A 21,452-nucleotide genomic window follows, 5' to 3' on the forward strand; every position below is an offset into this window, starting at 1 on the left:
ACTTCCAATGTCCTGGAATGTGACATTTGCACTATTTTTCTTTACCATATTTCCAATGTCCGGGAATGTGAAATTTGCACTATTTTCCTTCATCATATTTCCAATGTCCAGGAATGTGATATTTGCACTATTTTTCTTTTGTATATTTCCAATATCCTGGAATGTGACATTTGCACTATTTTCCTTTTGCAGACTTCCAATGTTCTGGAATGTGAAACTTGCACTATTCTCCCTTTGCAGACTTCCAATGTCCTGGAATGTGACACTTGCACTATTTTCCTATGGCAGACTTCCAATCTCCTGGAATGTGACACTTGCACTATTTTCCTTTTACAGACTTCTAATGTCCTGGAATGTGACATTTGCACCATTTTCCTTTTGCTGACTTTCAATTTCCTGGAATGTGACATTTGCACTATTTTCCTTCTGCATATTTCCAATGTCCTGGAATGTGACATGTGCATTATTTTTCTTTTGCATACTTCCGATATCCTGGAATGTGACACTTGAAATATTTTCCTTTTGCTCATAAAAATTCCAATGTCCTGAAATTTGACACTTGCAATATTTTCCCTTTGCAGACTTCTAATGTCCTGGAATGTGACACTTGCACTATTTTCCTTTTGCAGACTTCCAATGTCCTGGAATGTGACTCTTGCATATTTTCCTTTAGCATATTTCCAATGTCCTGGAATGTGACATTTGCACTATTTTCCTTTTGCACACTTCCAATGTCCTGGAATGTGACATTTGCGTCAAATGTGATACTTGCACTATTTTTCTTTTGCAGACTTCCAATGTCCTGGAATGTGACACTTGCACTATTCTCCCTTTGCAGACTTCTAATGTCCTGGAAGGTGACATTTGCACTATTTTCCTTTAGCATATTTCCAATGTCCTGGAATGTGACATTTGCACTATTTTCCTATTGCAGAATTCCAGTGTCCTGGAATGTGACAATTGCACTATTTTCTTTTTGCACACTTCCAATGTCCTGGAATGTGACACTCGCACTATTTTCATTTTGCAGACTTCACATGTCCTGAAATGTGACACTTGCACTATTTTCCTTTAGCATATTTCCAATGTCCTGGAATGTGACATTTGCACTATTTTCCTTTTCCAGACTTCCAATGTCCTGGAATGTGACACTTGCACTATTCTCCCTTTGCAGACTTCCAATGTCCTGGAATATGACATTTGCACTATTTTCCTTTCATATTTCCAATGTCCTGGAATGTGACACTTGCCCTCTTTTCCTTTAGCATATTTCCAATGTCCTGGAATGTGACACTTGCACTATTTTCCTTTTGCAGACTTCCAATCTCCTTGAATGTGACACTTGCACTATTTTCCTTTCACAGACTTCAAATATCCTGGAATGTGACATTTGCACCATTTTCCTTTTACTAACTTTCAATTTCCTGGAATGTGACATTTGCACTATTTTCCTTTTGCATATTTCCAATGTCTTGGAATGTGGCACTTGCATTATTTTCCTTTTGCAGACTTCCAATTTCCTGGAATGTGACATTTGCACTATTTTCATTTGCATATTTCCAGTGTCCTGGAATGTGACATTTGCACTATTTTCCTTTTGCAGGCTTCCAATGTCCCGGAATGTGACACTTGCACTATTTTCCTTTTGCAGACTTCCAATGTCCTGGAATGTGACACTTGCACTATTTTCCTTTTGCAGACTTCCAATGTCCTGGGATGTGACATTTGCACTATTTTCCTTTAGCATATTTCCAATGTCCTAGAATGTGACATTTGCACTATTCTCCCTTTGCAGATTTCCAATGTCCTGGAATGTGACATTTGCACTATCTTCCTTTAGTATATTTCCAATGTCCGGGAATGTGACATTTGCACTATTTTCCTTTAGCATATTTCCAATGTCCTGGAATGTGACATTTGCACTATTTTTCTTTACCATATTTCCAATGTCCGGGAATGTGAAATTTGCACTATTTTCCTTCATCATATTCCCAATGTCCAGGAATGTGATATTTGCACTATTTTTCTTTTGTATATTTCCAATATCCTGGAATGTGACATTTGCACTATTTTCCTTTTGCAGACATCCAATGTTCTGGAATGTGAAACTTGCACTATTCTCCCTTTGCAGACTTCCAATGTCCTGGAATGTGACACTTGCACTATTTTCCTATGGCAGACTTCCAATCTCCTGGAATGTGACACTTGCACTATTTTCCTTTTACAGACTTCTAATGTCATGGAATGTGACATTTGCACCATTTTCCTTTTGCTGACTTTCAATTTCCTGGAATGTGACATTTGCACTATTTTCCTTTTGCATATTTCCAATGTCATGGAATGTGACATGTGCATTATTTTTCTTTTGCATACTTCCGATATCCTGGAATGTGACACTTGAAATATTTTCCTTTTGCTTTGAAAAATTCCAATGTCCTGAAATTTGACACTTGCAATATTTTCCCTTTGCAGACTTCTAATGTCCTGGAATGTGATACTTGCACTATTTTCTTTATGCAGACTACCAATGTCCTGGAATGTGACATTTGCACTATTTTCCTTTTGCAGACTTCCAATGTCTTGGAATGTGACACTTGCACACTTTTCCTTTTGCAGACTTCCAATGTCTTGGTATGTGACATTTGCACTATTTTACTTTTGCTGACTTCCAATGTCTTGGAATGTGACACTTGCACTATTTTCCTTTTGCAGACTTTCCAATGTCTTGGAATGTGACACTTACAACATTTTCCTTTTGCAGACTTCCAATATACTGGAATGTGACCTTTGCACTATTTTCCTTTTGCATGCTTCCAATGTCCTGGTATATGACATTTGCACTATTTTCCTTTTGCAGACTTCCAATGTCCTGGATTGTGACATTTGCACTATTCTCCCTTTGCAGACTTTTAATGTCCTGGTATGTGACACTTGCACTATTCTCACTTCGCAGACTTCTAATGTCCTGGAAGGTGACATTTGCACTATTTTCCTTTAGCATATTTACAATGTCCTGCAATGTGACATTTGCACTATTTTCCTTTTGCAGACTTTCAATGTCCTGGAATGTGACATTTGCGTCGAATGTGACATTTGCACTATTTTTTTTTTGCACTTCCAATATCCTGGAATGTGACATTTGCACTATTTTCCTTTTGCAGACTTCCGATATCCTGAAATGTGACACTTGCACTATTTTCCTTTTGCAGACTTCCAATGTTCTGGAATGTGACACTTGCACTATTTCCCTTTTGCAGACTTCCAATGTCCTGGGATGTGACATTTGCACCGTTTTCCTTTAGCAAATTTCCAATGTCCTGGAATGTGACATTTGCACTATTTTCTTTTAGCATATTTCCAATGTCCTGGAATGTGATACTTGCACTATTTTTCTTTTTCATATTTCCAATATCCGGGAATGTGACATTTGCACTATTATCCTTTTGTATACTTCCAATGTTCTGTTATGTGACATTTGCACTATTCTCCCTTTGCAGACTTCCAATGTCCTGGAATGTGACATTTGCACTATCTTCCTATAGCATATTTCCAATGTCCGGGAATGTGACATTTGCACTATTTTCCTTTAGCACATTTCCAATGTCCTGGAATGTGATACTTGCACTATTTTTCTTTTGCATATTTCTAATATCCTGGAATGTGACATTTGCACTATTTTCCTTTTGCAGACTCCCTATGTTCTGGAATGTGACACTTGCATTATTATCCCTTTGCAGACTTCCAATGTCCTGGAATGTGACATTTGCACTATTTTCCTTTCATTTTTCCAATGTCCTGGAATGTGACACTTGCACTATTTTCCTTTCACAGACTTCAAATGTCCTGGAATGTGACATTTGCGCCATTTTCCTTTCGCTGACTTCCAATTTCCTGGAATGTGACATTTGCACTATTTTCCTTTTGCATATTTCCAATGTCATGGAATTTGACAAATGCATTATTTTTCTTTTGCATAATTCCAATATCCCTGAATGTGACACTTGAAATATTTTCCTTTTGCAGAATTCCAATGTCCTGGAATGTGACACTTGCAATATTTTCCCTTTGCGGACTTCCAATGTCCTGGAATGTGACATTTGCACTATTTTTCTTTAGCAGAGTTCCAATATCCTGGAATGTGACATGCACTATTTTCCTTTTGCAGACTTCCAATGTCCTGGAATGTGACATTTGCACTATTTTTCTTTAGCAGAGTTCCAATGTCCTGGAATGTGACACTTGCACTATTTTCCTTTTGCAGACTTCCAATGTCCTGGAATGTGACACTTGCACTATTTTCCTTTTGCAGACTTCCAATGTCCTGGAATGTGACACTTGCACTATTTTCCTTTTGCAGACTTCCAATGTCCTGGAATATAACACTTACACTATTTTCCTTTTGCAGACTTCCAGTGTCCTGGTAAGTGACATTTGCACTATTTTCCTTTAGCATATTTCCAATGTCCTGGAATGTGACATTTGCACTATTTTCCTTTAGCATATTTCCAATGTCCTGGAATGTGATACTTGCGCTATTCTTCTTTTGCATATTTCCAATATCCTCGAATGTGACATTTGCACTATTATCCTTTTGCAGACTTCCGATGTCTGTAATGTGACATTTGCACTATTCTCCCTTCGCAGACTTCCAATGTCCTGGAATGTGACACTTGCACTATTTTCCTTTAGCATATTTCCAATGTCCGGGAATGTGACATTTGCACTATTTTCCTTTAGCATATTTCCAATGTCCTTGAATGTGACACTTGCCCTATTTTCCTTTAGCATATTTCCAATGTCCTGGAATGTGACAATCGCACTATTTTCCTTTTGCAGACTTCCAATCTCCTGGAATGTGACACTTGCACTATTTTCCTTTCACAGACTTCAAATGTCCTGGAATGTGACATTTGCACTACTGTATTTTCCTTTAGCTTATTTCCAATGTCCTGGAATGTGACATTTGCACTATTTTCCTTTTGCAGACTTCCAATGTCTTGGAATGTGACACTTGCACACTTTTCCTTTTGCAGACTTCAAATGTCCTGGTGTGTGACATTTTTCACTATTTTCCTTTTGCAGACTCCCAATGTCTTGGAATGTGACACTTGCACTATTTTACTTTTGCAGACTTTCCAATGTCTTGGAATGTGACACTTACACTATTTTCCTTTTGCAGACTTCCAATGTCCTAGAATATGCTGGAATAGAACCTTTGCGCTATTTTCCTCTTGCATGTTTCCAATGTCCTGGTATGTGACATTTGCACTATTTTCCTTTCGCAGACTTCCAATGTCCTAGAATGTGACATTTGCACTATTCTCCCTTTGCAGACTTCTAATGTCCTGGTGTGTGACACTTGCACTATTCTCCCTTTGCAGACTTCTAATGTCCTGGAAGGCTCTATCTTCCTTTAGCATATTTCCAATGTCCTGGAATGTGACATATGTACTATTTTCCGTTTGCAGACTTCCAATGTCCTGGAATGTGACATTTGCATAGAATGTGAAATTTGCACTATTTTTCTTTTGCAGACTTCCAATGTCCTGGAATGTGACACTTGCACTATTTTCCTTTTCCAGACTTCCAATATCCTGGAATGTGACACGCACTATTTTCCTTTTGCAGACTTCCAATGTCCTGGAATGTGACACTTGCACTATTTTCCTTTTGCAGACTTCCAATGTCCTGGAATGTGACACTTGCACTATTTTCCTTTTGCAGACTTCCAATGTCCTGGAATATGACACTTACACTATTTTCCTTTTGCAGACTTCCAATGTCCTGGGATGTGACATTTGCACTATTTTCCTTTAGCATATTTCATGTCCTGGAATGTGACATTTGCACTATTTTCCTTTAGCATATTTCCAATGTCCTGGAATGTGATACTTGCACTATTCTTCTTTTGCATATTTCCAATATCCTGGAATGTGACATTTGCACTATTATCCTTTTGCACTATTATCCTTTTGCAGACTTCCAATGTCTGTAATGTGACATTTGCACTATTCTCCCTTTGCAGACTTCCAATGTCCTGGAATGTGACACTTGCACTATTTTCCTTTAGCATATTTCCAATGTCCGGGAATGTGACATTTGCACTATTTTCCTTTAGCATATTTCCAATGTCCTGGAATGTGAAACTTGCCCTATTTTCCTTTAGCATATTTCCAATGTCCTGGAATGTGACACTTGCACTATTTTCCTTTTGCAGACTTCCAATCTCCTGGAATATGACACGTGCACTATTTTCTTTTCACAGACTTCAAATGTCCTGAAATGTGACATTTGCACCATTTTCCTCTTGCATATTTCCGATGTCCTGGAATGTGACATGTGCATTATTTTTCTTTTGCATACTTCCAATATCCTGGAATGTGACACTTGCAATATTTTCCTTTTGCAGAATTCCACTGTCCTGGAATGTGACACTTGCAATATTTTCCCTTTGCAGACTTGTAATGTCCTGGAATGTGGTATTTGCACTATTTTCCTTTCGAAAACTACCAATGTCCTGGAATGTGACATTTGCATTATTTTCACTTTGCAGACTTCGTGACCTGGAATATAATACTTGCACTATTTTCCCTTAATAGATTTCTAATGTCCTGGAATGTGACATTTGCACTATTTTCCTTTTGCAGACTTCCAATGTCTTGGAATGTGACACTTGCACAATTTTCCTTTTGCAGACTTCCAATGTCCTAGTATGTGACATTTGCACTATTTTCCTTTTGCAGACTTCCAATGTCTTGGAATGTGACACTTGCACTATTTTCCTTTTGCAGACTTTCCAATGTCTTGGAATGTGACACTTGCAATATTTTCCTTTTGCAGACTTCCAATGTCCTGGAATATGACACGTGCACTATTTTCTTTTCACAGACTTCAAATGTCCTGAAATGTGACATTTGCACTATTCTCCCTTTGCAGACTTCCAATGTCCTGGAATGTGACACCTGCACTATTTTCCTTTTGCAGACTTCCAATGTCCTGGAATGTGACACTTACACTATTTTCCTTTTGCAGACTTCTAATGTCCTGGGATGTGACATTATCACTATTTTCCTTTAGCATATTTCCAATTCCTGGAATGTAACCTTTGCACTATTTTCCTTTAGCATATTTCTAATGTCCTGGAATGTGATACTTGCACTATTCTTCTTTTGCATATTTCCAATATCCTGGAATGTGACATTTGCACTATTATCCTTTTGCAGACTTCCAATGTCTGTAATGTGACATTTGGACTATTTTCCTTTAGCATATTTCCAATGTCCTGGAATGTTATACTTGCACTATTTTTCTTTTGCATATTTCTAATATCCTGGAATGTGACACTTACACTATTTTCCTTTTGCAGACTTCCAATGTTCTGGAATGTGACACTTGCACTATTCTCCCTTTGCAAACTTCCAATGTCCTGGAATGTGACATGTGCATTATTTTTCTTTTGCATACTTCCAATATCCAGGAATGTGACATTTGCACTATTTTCCTTTTGCAGACTTCTAATGTTCTGGAAGCTGACATTTGCACTATTTTTCTTTTGTATTTTTCCAATATCTTAGAATGTGACACTTGCACTATTTTCCTTTTGCAGACTTCCAATGTCCTGAAATGTGACACTTGCACTATTTTTCTTTAGCAGAGTTCCAATATCCTGGAATGTGACACGCACTATTTTCCTTTTGCAGACTTCCAATGTCCTGGAATGTGACATTTGCACTATTTTTCTTTAGCAGAGTTCCAATATCCTGGAATGTGACACGCACTATTTTCCTTTTGCAGACTTCCAATGTCCTGGAATGTGACACTTGCACTATTTTCCTTTTGCAGACTTCCAATGTCCTGGAATGTGACACTTGTACTATTTTCCTTTTGCAGACTTCCAATGTCCTGGAATATAACACTTACACTATTTTCCTTTTGCAGACTTCCAGTGTCCTGGTAAGTGACATTTGCACTATTTTCCTTTAGCATATTTCCAATGTCCTGGAATGTGACATTTGCACTATTTTCCTTTAGCATATTTCCAATGTCCTGGAATGTGATACTTGCGCTATTCTTCTTTTGCATATTTCCAATATCCTCGAATGTGACATTTGCACTATTATCCTTTTGCAGACTTCCGATGTCTGTAATGTGACATTTGCACTATTCTCCCTTCGCAGACTTCCAATGTCCTGGAATGTGACACTTGCACTATTTTCCTTTAGCATATTTCCAATGTCCGGGAATGTGACATTTGCACTATTTTCCTTTAGCATATTTCCAATGTCCTTGAATGTGACACTTGCCCTATTTTCCTTTAGCATACTTCCAATGTCCTGGAATGTGACAATTGCACTATTTTCCTTTTGCAGACTTCCAATCTCCTGGAATGTGACACTTGCACTATTTTCCTTTCACAGACTTCAAATGTCCTGGAATGTGACATTTGCACTATTTTCCTTTAGCTTATTTCCAATGTCCTGGAATGTGACATTTGCACTATTTTCCTTTTGCAGACTTCCAATGTCTTGGAATGTGACACTTGCACACTTTTCCTTTTGCAGACTTCAAATGTCCTGGTGTGTGACATTTTTCACTATTTTCCTTTTGCAGACTCCCAATGTCTTGGAATGTGACACTTGCACTATTTTCCTTTTGCAGACTTTCCAATGTCTTGGAATGTGACACTTACACTATTTTCCTTTTGCAGACTTCCAATGTCCTAGAATATGCTGGAATAGAACCTTTGCGCTATTTTCCTTTTGCATGCTTCCAATGTCCTGGTATGTGACATTTGCACTATTTTCCTTTTGCAGACTTCCAATGTCCTAGAATGTGACATTTGCACTATTCTCCCTTTGCAGACTTCTAATGTCCTGGTGTGTGACACTTGCACTATTCTCCCTTTGCAGACTTCTATTGTCCTGGAAGGCTCTATCTTCCTTTAGCATATTTCCAATGTCCTGGAATGTGACATATGCACTATTTTCCTTTTGCAGACTTCCAATGTCCTGGAATGTGACATTTGCATAGAATGTGAAATTTGCACTTTTTCTTTTGCAGACTTCCAATGTCCTGGAATGTGACACTTGCACTATTTTCCTTTTCCAGACTTCCAATATCCTGGAATGTGACACGCACTATTTTCCTTTTGCAGACTTCCAATGTCCTGGAATGTGACACTTGCACTATTTTCCTTTTGCAGACTTCCAATGTCCTGGAATGTGACACTTGCACTATTTTCCTTTTGCAGACTTCCAATGTCCTGGAATATGACACTTACACTATTTTCCTTTTGCAGACTTCCAATGTCCTGGGATGTGACATTTGCACTATTTTCCTTTAGCATATTTCATGTCCTGGAATGTGACATTTGCACTATTTTCCTTTAGCATATTTCCAATGTCCTGGAATGTGATACTTGCACTATTCTTCTTTTGCATATTTCCAATATCCTGGAATGTGACATTTGCACTATTATCCTTTTGCACTATTATCCTTTTGCAGACTTCCAATGTCTGTAATGTGACATTTGCACTATTCTCCCTTTGCAGACTTCCAATGTCCTGGAATGTGACACTTGCACTATTTTCCTTTAGCATATTTCCAATGTCCGGGAATGTGACATTTGCACTATTTTCCTTTAGCATATTTCCAATGTCCTGGAATGTGAAACTTGCCCTATTTTCCTTTAGCATATTTCCAATGTCCTGGAATGTGACACTTGCACTATTTTCCTTTTGCAGACTTCCAATCTCCTGGAATATGACACGTGCACTATTTTCTTTTCACAGACTTCAAATGTCCTGAAATGTGACATTTGCACCATTTTCCTTTTGCATATTTCCGATGTCCTGGAATGTGACATGTGCATTATTTTTCTTTTGCATACTTCCAATATCCTGGAATGTGACACTTGCAATATTTTCCTTTTGCAGAATTCCACTGTCCTGGAATGTGACACTTGCAATATTTTCCCTTTGCAGACTTGTAATGTCCTGGAATGTGGTATTTGCACTATTTTCCTTCCGAAAACTACCAATGTCCTGGAATAACAACACAGTTGTAATAACAAAGGCTATTGTGGATATGGCCGTGGCCTGAGACCGAAGTAAGGGCCACCGGAGGGTCTTATCTAAACAATATGAAGCCCGTCCCATGTAGTAAACAATATAAATATAACAATAGAACGAAAGTTATTGAGAATCCCTCGTGGCGGAGTATAACTCAAGGCGGAGTGGATAACGTTCATAACTACTCCCGAGCCGTAACGGGGAGAGGACGAAACACGGACCAAAATAACGCTAACAATTGAGAAGTCACGAAAAATAAATAACTCGTAAGTTATCATCCACCCAGAGGGGGAGAGGTGAGGGAGGGAGAACCCGCTGAACGCACAAAACGGAAAACGGGAAATCCGCTCCCCCACCGGAGCTAAGAAAGAAAACGAGAGAAAGGGGTAACTCGTGACTGCGAACAGAAAACGGGGACCCCAATCTCCCGCTCTCTTGGACACAAAAACAGGACTAAAAATCACAAAACACTATTATAAACGTATAAAATAAAAATGTACATCCATATAATACTACGATCGAAGAATAGCATCCGTTAAAACTTAAAATAAATAGCACTGTTCCTTTAACCGAGTCGAGTGACGAACGCCTCGGGCGGTTACTAAACAAAAACAAAGCTAAATCGCTATCTCGATCGTAGGCTGGACTTACTTGCAAAAAGTACCATGAGCATAAAATAAAAATAAAAATAAAAACGGTTCTAAAGGCATAAGGCCAGGGACTTAACCAAGAACCTAAGTGACAGAGTACTAAACGGGCAGATAAAGATGAATTCCCAAACAAGTGAACAAACAATGGCCGCCATGAAAGGCCAGACGGGGATAATAAAACAGACTATACTGGATATAAAACACAAGCCCGGTACAATAAAATACTGTCAAAACAAACTATGGTACTTAACATTGGAATGTGTGAAGATGGAGCTTCGGACATGACAAAATAAATCCACGATAGATAAAAAAGACCGAGAGCACAACGAAAACATTCAACACTTTGAATTCCAAAAAGAAGGATGTTGTTCAGATGGCGCTCGCGTCGTGGCGTGGGTGGTGCGACGATGGGGATGTGTCTAGGGCCTCTGTATCGGCCCATCCCTTTGGCGAAGGAATTAACTAAATGGAAGACAACCTGTGAATAGTGGATTTCACGCGCCTTTGCTTTATACACGACACCCAAAAGGTGCTCGCGCGAGGGTTGTAACCTCAGCATTCCATGCTTTTATCTTTCTCTGGTATAATTGGAAGGTTTTTATCAGAAAAGGTATACAAGAAGGACTTTTCGCCGGGCGCCACAGGTCTCTCCCCAGAAATAGATTTTTCCTTCGTCAAAATCCCTTTATTTTCACTTTGCAGACTTCGTGACCTGGAATATAATACTTGCACTATTTTCCCTTAATAGATTTCTAATGTCCTGGAATGTGACATTTGCACTATTTTCCTTTTGCAGACTTCCAATGCCTTGGAATGTGACACTTGCACAATTTTCCTTTTGCAGACTTCCAATGTCCTAGTATGTGACATTTGCACTATTTTCCTTTTGCAGACTTCCAATGTCTTGGAATGTGACACTTGCACTATTTTCCTTTAGCAGACTTTCCAATGTCTTGGAATGTGACACTTGCAATATTTTCCTTTTGCAGACTTCCAATGTCCTGGAATATGACACGTGCACTATTTTCTTTTCACAGACTTCAAATGTCCTGAAATGTGACATTTGCACTATTCTCCCTTTGCAGACTTCCAATGTCCTGGAATGTGACACCTGCACTATTTTCCTTTTGCAGACTTCCAATGTCCTGGAATGTGACACTTACACTATTTTCCTTTTGCAGACTTCTAATGTCCTGGGATGTGACATTATCACTATTTTCCTTTAGCATATTTCCAATTCCTGGAATGTAACCTTTGCACTATTTTCCTTTAGCATATTTCCAATGTCCTGGAATGTGATACTTGCACTATTCTTCTTTTGCATATTTCCAATATCCTGGAATGTGACATTTGCACTATTATCCTTTTGCAGACTTCCAATGTCTGTAATGTGACATTTGCACTATTTTCCTTTAGCATATTTCCAATGTCCTGGAATGTTATACTTGCACTATTTTTCTTTTGCATATTTCTAATATCCTGGAATGTGACACTTACACTATTTTCCTTTTGCAGACTTCCAATGTTCTGGAATGTGACACTTGCACTATTCTCCCTTTGCAAACTTCCAATGTCCTGGAATGTGACATGTGCATTATTTTTCTTTTGCATACTTCCAATATCCAGGAATGTGACATTTGCACTATTTTCCTTTTGCAGACTTCTAATGTTCTGGAAGCTGACATTTGCACTATTTTTCTTTTGCATTTTTCCAATATCTTAGAATGTGACACTTGCACTATTTTCCTTTTGCAGACTTCCAATGTCCTGAAATGTGACACTTGCACTATTCTCCCTTTGCAGACTTTCAATGTCCTGGAATATGACATTTGCACTATTTTATTTTCATATTTCCAATGTCCTGGAATGTGACATTTGCACTATTTTTCTTTAGCATATTTCCAATGTCCTGGAATGTGACATGTGCATTATTATTCTTTTGCATACTTCCAATATCCGGGAATGTGACATTGGCACTATTTTCCTTTTGCAGACTTCTAATGTTCTGGGAGTGGATATTTGCATTATTTTTCTTTTGCATATTTCCAATATCCTGGAATGTGACACTTGCACTATTTTCCTTTTGCAGACTTCCAATGTTCTGGAATGTGACATTTGCACTATTTTCCTTTAGCATATTTCCAATGTCCTGGAATGTGACACTTGCACTATTTTCCTTTAGCATATTTCCAATGTCCTGAAATGTGACACTTGCACTATTTTCCTTTAGCATATTTCCAATGTCCTGGAATGTGACACTTGCACTATTTTCCTTTTGCAGACTTCCAATATCCTGGAATGTGACATTTGCACTATTTTCCTTTTGCAGACTTCCAATGTCCTGGAATGTGACATTTGCACTATTTTCCTTTTGCCGACTCCCAATTTCCTGGAATGTGACATTTGCACTATTTTCCTTTTGCATATTTCCAATGTCCTGGAATGTGACATGTGCATTATTTTTCTTTTGCAGACTTCCAATGTCCTGGAATGTGAAATTTGCGTCGAATGTGACAATTGCACTATTTTTCTTTTGCAGACTTCCAATGTCCTGGAATGTGACATTTGCACTATTTTCCTTTTGCAGACTTCCAATCTCCTGGAATGTGACACTTGCACTATTTTCCTTTCACAGACTTCAAATGTCCTGGAATGTGACATTTACACTATTTTCCTTTAGCTTATTTCCAATGTCCTGGAATGTGACATTTGCACTATTTTCCTTTTGCAGACTTCCAATGTCTTGGAATGTGACACTTGCACACTTTTCCTTTTGCAGACTTCAAATGTCCTGGTATGTGACATTTGCACTATTTTCCTTTTGCAGACTCCCAATGTCTTGGAATGTGACACTTGCACTATTTTCCTTTTGCAGACTTTCCAATGTCTTGGAATGTGACACTTACACTATTTTCCTTTTGCAGACTTCCAATATGCTGGAATAGAACCTTTGCGCTATTTTCCTTTTGCATGCTTCCAATGTCCTGGTATGTGACATTTGCACTATTTTCCTTTTGCAGACTTCCAATGTCCTAGAATATGACATTTGCACTATTCTCCCTTTTCAGACTTCTAATGTCCTGGTGTGTGACACTTGCACTATTCTCCCTTTGCAGACTTCTAATGTTCTGGAAGGCTTTATCTTCCTTTAGCATATTTCCAATGTCCTGGAATGTGACATATGCACTATTTTCCTTTTGCAGACTTCCAATGTCCTGGAATGTGACATTTGCGTAGAATGTGACATTTGCACTATTTTTCTTTTGCAGACTTCCAATGTCCTGGAATGTGACACTTGCACTATTTTCCTTTTGCAGACTTCCAATATCCTGGAATGTGACACGCACTATTTTCCTTTTGCAGACTTCCAATGTCCTGGAATGTGACACTTGCACTATTTTCCTTTTGCAGACTTCCAATGTCCTGGAATGTGACACTTGCACTATTTTCCTTTTGCAGACTTCCAATGTCCTGGAATATGACACTTACACTATTTTCCTTTTGCAGACTTCCAATGTCCTGGGATGTGACATTTGCACTATTTTCCTTTAGCATATTTCCAATATCCTGGAATGTGACATTTGCACTATTTTCCTTTAGCATATTTCCAATGTCCTGGAATGTGATACTTGCACTATTCTTCTTTTGCATATTTCCAATATCCTGGAATGTGACATTTGCACTATTATCCTTTTGCACTATTATCCTTTTGCAGACTTCCAATGTCTGTAATGTGACATTTGCACTATTCTCCCTTTGCAGACTTCCAATGTCCTGGAATGTGACACTTGCACTATTTTCCTTTAGCATATTTCCAATGTCCGGGAATGTGACATTTGCACTATTTTCCTTTAGCATATTTCCAATGTCCTGGAATGTGAAACTTGCCCTATTTTCCTTTAGCATATTTCCAATGTCCTGGAATGTGACACTTGCACTATTTTCCTTTTGCAGACTTCCAATCTCCTGGAATATGACACGTGCACTATTTTCTTTTCACAGACTTCAAATGTCCTGAAATGTGACATTTGCACCATTTTCCTTTTGCATATTTCCGATGTCCTGGAATGTGACATGTGCATTATTTTTCTTTTGCATACTTCCAATATCCTGGAATGTGACACTTGAAATATTTTCCTTTTGCAGAATTCCACTGTCCTGGAATGTGACACTTGCAATATTTTCCCTTTGCAGACTTGTAATGTCCTGGAATGTGGTATTTGCACTATTTTCCTTTCGAAAACTACCAATGTCCTGGAATGTGACATTTGCATTATTTTCACTTTGCAGACTTCGTGACCTGGAATATGATACTTGCACTATTTTCCCTTAATAGATTTCTAATGTCCTGGAATGTGACATTTGCACTATTTTCCTTTTGCAGACTTCCAATATCTTGGAATGTGACACTTCCACAATTTTCCTTTTGCAGACTTCCAATGTCCCAGTATGTGACATTTGCACTATTTTCCTTTTGCAGACTTCCAATGTCTTGGAATGTGACACTTGCACTATTTTCCTTTTGCAGACTTTCCAATGTCTTGGAATGTGACACTTGCAACATTTTCCTTTTGCAGACTTCCAATGTCCCGGAATGTGACATTTGCACTATTCTCCCTTTGCGGACTTCTAATGTCCTGGTATGTGACACTAGCACTATTCTCCCTTCGCAGACTTCTAATGTCCTGGAAGGCACTATCTTCCTTTAGCATATTTCCAATGTCCTGGAATGTGACATTTGCACTATTTTCCTTTTGCAGACTTCCAATGTCCTGGAATGTGACATTTGCATAGAATGTGACATTTGCACTTTTTCTTTTGCAGACTTTCAATGTCCTGGAATTGACACATGCACTATTTTCCTTTTGCAGACTTCCAATATCCTGGAATGTGACACGCACTATTTTCCTTTTGCAGACTTCCAATGTCCTGGAATGTGACACCTGCACTATTTTCCTTTTGCAGACTTCCAATGTCCTGGAATGTGACACTTACACTATTTTCCTTTTGCAGACTTCTAATGTCCTGGGATGTGATATTATCACTATTTTCCTTTAGCATATTTCCAATTCCTGGAATGTAACCTTTGCACTATTTTCCTTTAGCATATTTCCAATGTCCTGGAATGTGATACTTGCACTATTCTTCTTTTGCATATTTCCAATATCCTGGAATGTGACATTTGCACTATTATCCTTTTGCAGACTTCCAATGTCTGTAATGTGACATTTGCACTATTTTCCTTTAGCATATTTCCAATGTCCTGGAATGTTATACTTGCACTATTTTCCTTTTGCAGACTTCCAATGTTCTGGAATTTGACACTTCCACTATTCTCCCTTTGCAAACTTCCAATGTCCTGGAATGTGACATGTGCATTATTTTTCTTTTGCATACTTCCAATATCCAGGAATGTGACATTTGCACTATTTTCCTTTTGCAGACTTCTAATGTTCTGGAAGCTGACATTTGCACTATTTTTCTTTTGCATTTTTCCAATATCTTAGAATGTGACACTTGCACTATTTTCCTTTTGCAGACTTCCAATGTCCTGAAATGTGACACTTGCACTATTCTCCCTTTGCAGACTTTCAATGTCCTGGAATATGACATTTGCACTATTTTATTTTCATATTTCCAATGTCCTGGAATGTGACATTTGCACTATTTTTCTTTAGCATATTTCCAATGTCCTGGAATGTGACATGTGCATTATTTTTCTTTTGCATACTTCCAATATCCGGGAATGTGACATTTGCACTATTTTCCTTTTGCAGACTTCTAATGTTCTGGGAGTGGATATTTGCATTATTTTTCTTTTGCATATTTCCAATATCCTGGAATGTGACACTTGCACTATTTTCCTTTTGCAGACTTCCAATGTTCTGGAATGTGACATTTGCACTATTTTCCTTTAGCATATTTCCAATGTCCTGGAATGTGACACTTGCACTATTTTCCTTTAGCATATTTCCAATGTCCTGGAATGTGACACTTGCACTATTTTCCTTTAGCATATTTCCAATGTCCTGGAATGTGACACTTGCACTATTTTCCTTTTGCAGACTTCCAATATCCTGGAATATGACATTTGCACTATTTTCCTTTTGCAGACTTCCAATGTCCTGGAATGTGACATTTGCACTATTTTCCTTTTGCCGACTCCCAATTTCCTGGAATGTGACATTTGCACTATTTTCCTTTTGCATATTTCCAATGTCCTTGAATGTGACATGTGCATTATTTTTCTTTTGCAGACTTCCAATGTCCTGGAATGTGAAATTTGCGTCGAATGTGACAATTGCACTATTTTTCTTTTGCAGACTTCCAATGTCCTGGAATGTGACATTTGCACTATTTTCCTTTTGCAGACTTCCAATCTCCTGGAATGTGACACTTGCACTATTTTCCTTTCACAGACTTCAAATGTCCTGGAATGTGACATTTGCACTATTTTCCTTTAGCTTATTTCCAATGTCCTGGAATGTGACATTTGCACTATTTTCCTTTTGCAGACTTCCAATGTCTTGGAATGTGACACTTGCACACTTTTCCTTTTGCAGACTTCAAATGTCCTGGTATGTGACATTTGCACTATTTTCCTTTTGCAGACTCCCAATGTCTTGGAATGTGACACTTGCACTATTTTCCTTTTGCAGACTTTCCAATGTCTTGGAATGTGACACTTACACTATTTTCCTTTTGCAGACTTCCAATATGCTGGAATAGAACCTTTGCGCTATTTTCCTTTTGCATGCTTCCAATGTCCTTGTATGTGACATTTGCACTATTTTCCTTTTGCAGACTTCCAATGTCCTAGAATATGACATTTGCACTATTCTCCCTTTTCAGACTTCTAATGTCCTGGTGTGTGACACTTGCACTATTCTCCCTTTGCAGACTTCTAATGTCCTGGAAGGCTTTATCTTCCTTTAGCATATTTTCAATGTCCTGGAATGTGACATATGCACTATTTTCCTTTTGCAGACTTCCAATGTCCTGGAATGTGACATTTGCGTAGAATGTGACATTTGCACTATTTTTCTTTTGCAGACTTCCAATGTCCTGGAATGTGACACTTGCACTATTTTCCTTTTGCAGACTTCCAATATCCTGGAATGTGACACGCACTATTTTCCTTTTGCAGACTTCCAATGTCCTGGAATGTGACACTTGCACTATTTTCCTTTTGCAGACTTCCAATGTCCTTGAATGTGACACTTGCACTATTTTCCTTTTGCAGACTTCCAATGTCCTGGAATATGACACTTACACTATTTTCCTTTTGCAGACTTCCAATGTCCTGGGATTTGACATTTGCACTATTTTCCTTTAGCATATTTCCAATATCCTGGAATGTGACATTTGCACTATTTTCCTTTAGCATATTTCCAATGTCCTGGAATGTGATACTTGCACTATTCTTCTTTTGCATATTTCCAATATCCTGGAATGTGACATGTGCACTATTATCCTTTTGCACTATTATCCTTTTGCAGACTTCCAATGTCTGTAATGTGACATTTGCACTATTCTCCCTTTGCAGACTTCCAATGTCCTGGAATGTGACACTTGCACTATTTTCCTTTAGCATATTTCCAATGTCCGGGAATGTGACATTTGCACTATTTTCCTTTAGCATATTTCCAATGTCCTGGAATGTGAAACTTGCCCTATTTTCCTTTAGCATATTTCCAATGTCCTGGAATGTGACACTTGCACTATTTTCCTTTTGCAGACTTCCAATCTCCTGGAATATGACACGTGCACTATTTTCTTTTCACAGACTTCAAATGTCCTGAAATGTGACATTTGCACCATTTTCCTTTTGCATATTTCCGATGTCCTGGAATGTGACATGTGCATTATTTTTCTTTTGCATACTTCCAATATCCTGGAATGTGACACTTGAAATATTTTCCTTTTGCAGAATTCCACTGTCCTGGAATGTGACACTTGCAATATTTTCCCTTTGCAGACTTGTAATGTCCTGGAATGTGGTATTTGCACTATTTTCCTTTCGAAAACTACCAATGTCCTGGATTGTGACATTTGCATTATTTTCACTTTGCAGACTTCGTGACCTGGAATATGATACTTGCACTATTTTCCCTTAATAGATTTCCAATGTCCTGGAATGTGACATTTGCACTATTTTCCTTTTGCAGACTTCCAATGTCTTGGAATGTGACACTTGCACAATTTTCCTTTTGCAGACTTCCAATGTCCTAGTATGTGACATTTGCACTATTTTCCTTTTGCAGACTTCCAATGTCTTGGAATGTGACACTTGCACTATTTTCCTTTTGCAGACTTTCCAATGTCTTGGAATGTGACACTTGCAACATTTTCCTTTTGCAGACTTCCAATGTCCTGGAATGTGACATTTGCACTATTCTCCCTTTGCGGACTTCTAATGTCCTGGTATGTGACACTAGCACTATTCTCCCTTTGCAGACTTCTATTGTCCTGGAAGGCACTATCTTCCTTTAGCATATTTCCAATGTCCTGGAATGTGACATTTGCACTATTTTCCTTTTGCAGACTTCCAATGTCCTGGAATGTGACATTTGCATAGAATGTGACATTTGCACTTTTTCTTTTGCAGACTTTCAATGTCCTGGAATTGACACATGCACTATTTTCCTTTTGCAGACTTCCAATATCCTGGAATGTGACACGCACTATTTTCCTTTTGCAGACTTCCAATGTCCTGGAATGTGACACCTGCACTATTTTCCTTTTGCAGACTTCCAATGTCCTGGAATGTGACACTTACACTATTTTCCTTTTGCAGACTTATAATGTCCTGGGATGTGACATTATCACTATATTCTTTTAGCATATTTCCAATTCCTGGAATGTAACCTTTGCACTATTTTCCTTTAGCATATTTCCAATGTCCTGGAATGTGATACTTGCACTATTCTTCTTTTGCATATTTCCAATATCCTGGAATGTGACATTTGCACTATTATCCTTTTGCAGACTTCCAATGTCTGTAATGTGACATTTGCACTATTTTCCTTTAGCATATTTCCAATGTCCTGGAATGTTATACTTGCACTATTTTTCTTTTGCATATTTCTAATATCCTGGAATGTGACACTTACACTATTTTCCTTTTGCAGACTTCCAATGTTCTGGAATGTGACACTTGCACTATTCTCCCTTTGCAAACTTCCAATGTCCTGGAATGTGACATGTGCATTATTTTTCTTTTGCATACTTCCAATATCCAGGAATGTGACATTTGCACTATTTTCCTTTTGCAGACTTCTAATGTTCTGGAAGCTGACATTTGCACTATTTTTCTTTTGCATTTTTCCAATATCTTAGAATGTGACACTTGCACTATTTTCCTTTTGCAGACTTCCAATGTCCTGAAATGTGACACTTGCACTATTCTCCCTTTGCAGACTTTCAATGTCCTGGAATATGACATTTGCACTATTTTCTTTTCATATTTCCAATGTCCTGGAATGTGACATTTGCACTATTTTTCTTTAGCATATTTCCAATGTCCTGGAATGTGACATGTGCATTATTTATCTTTTGCATACTTCCAATATCCTGGAATGTGACATTTGCACTATTTTCCTTTTGCAGACTTCTAATGTTCTGGGAGTGGATATTTGCATTATTTTTCTTTTGCATATTTCCAATATCCTGGAATGTGACACTTGCACTATTTTCCTTTTGCAGACTTCCAATGTTCTGGAATGTGACATTTGCACTATTTTCCTTTAGCATATTTCCAATGTCCTGGAATGTGACACTTGCACTATTTTCCTTTAGCATATTTCCAATGTCCTGGAATGTGACACTTGCACTATTTTCCTTTAGCATATTTCCAATGTCCTGGAATGTGACACTTGCACTATTTTCCTTTTGCAGACTTCCAATATCCTGGAATATGACATTTGCACTATTTTCCTTTTGCAGACTTCCAATGTCCTGGAATGTGACATTTGCACTATTTTCCTTTTGCCGACTCCCAATTTCCTGGAATGTGACATTTGCATTATTTTTCTTTTGCAGACTTCCAATGTCCTGGAATGTGAAATTTGCGTCGAATGTGACAATTGCACTATTTTTCTTTTGCAGACTTCCAATGTCCTGGAATATGACATTTGCACTATTTTCCTTTTGCAGACTTCCAATGTCCTGGAATGTGACACTTGCACTATTTTCCATTAGCATATTTCCAATGTCCTTGAATGTGACATTTGCAATATTTTCCTTTTTCAGACTTCTAATATCCTGGAATGTAATACGTCCTAGTATGTGACATTTGCCTTATTTTCCTTTTGAAGACCTCCAGTGTTTTGGAATGTGACATTTACACTATTTTTCTTTTGCAGACTTCTAATGTCCTGGAATGTGACACATGCACTATTTTCCTATTGCAAACTTCTAATATCCTGGAATGTGACACTTCCACTATTTTCCTTTTGAATATTTCCAATGTCCTCGAATGTGACACTTGCACTATTTTCCTTTTGCAGACTTCCAATTTCCTGGAATGTGACATTTGCACTATTTTCCTTTTGCATATTTCCAATGTCCTGGAATGTGACATTTGCACTATTTCCCTTTTGCAGGCTTACTATGTCCTGGAATGTGTTATTTGCACTATTTTCCTTTTGCAGACTTCCAATGTCTTGGAATGTGACACTTGCACACTTTTCCTTTTGCAGACTTCCAATGTCCTGGTATGTAGCATTTGCAC

At 38.1% G+C, this 21,452-nt stretch overlaps 1 protein-coding gene and 1 long non-coding RNA gene across 3 annotated transcripts in view; one reads left to right on the forward strand and one right to left on the reverse strand.

The window, feature by feature from the left end:
- LOC137638543 (uncharacterized) overlaps nt 1–21,452 on the reverse strand; it is a 312,041-nt gene that overhangs the window by 166,693 nt on the left and 123,896 nt on the right. The window lies entirely within an intron of this gene.
- Nucleotides 1–21,452, forward strand: part of LOC137638542 (tripartite motif-containing protein 59-like) — a 108,752-nt gene that overhangs the window by 60,133 nt on the left and 27,167 nt on the right. The window lies entirely within an intron of this gene.

This window comes from Palaemon carinicauda, chromosome 3 (assembly GCF_036898095.1).
Source record: "Palaemon carinicauda isolate YSFRI2023 chromosome 3, ASM3689809v2, whole genome shotgun sequence".
Taxonomy (NCBI): Eukaryota; Metazoa; Arthropoda; class Malacostraca; order Decapoda; family Palaemonidae; genus Palaemon; species Palaemon carinicauda.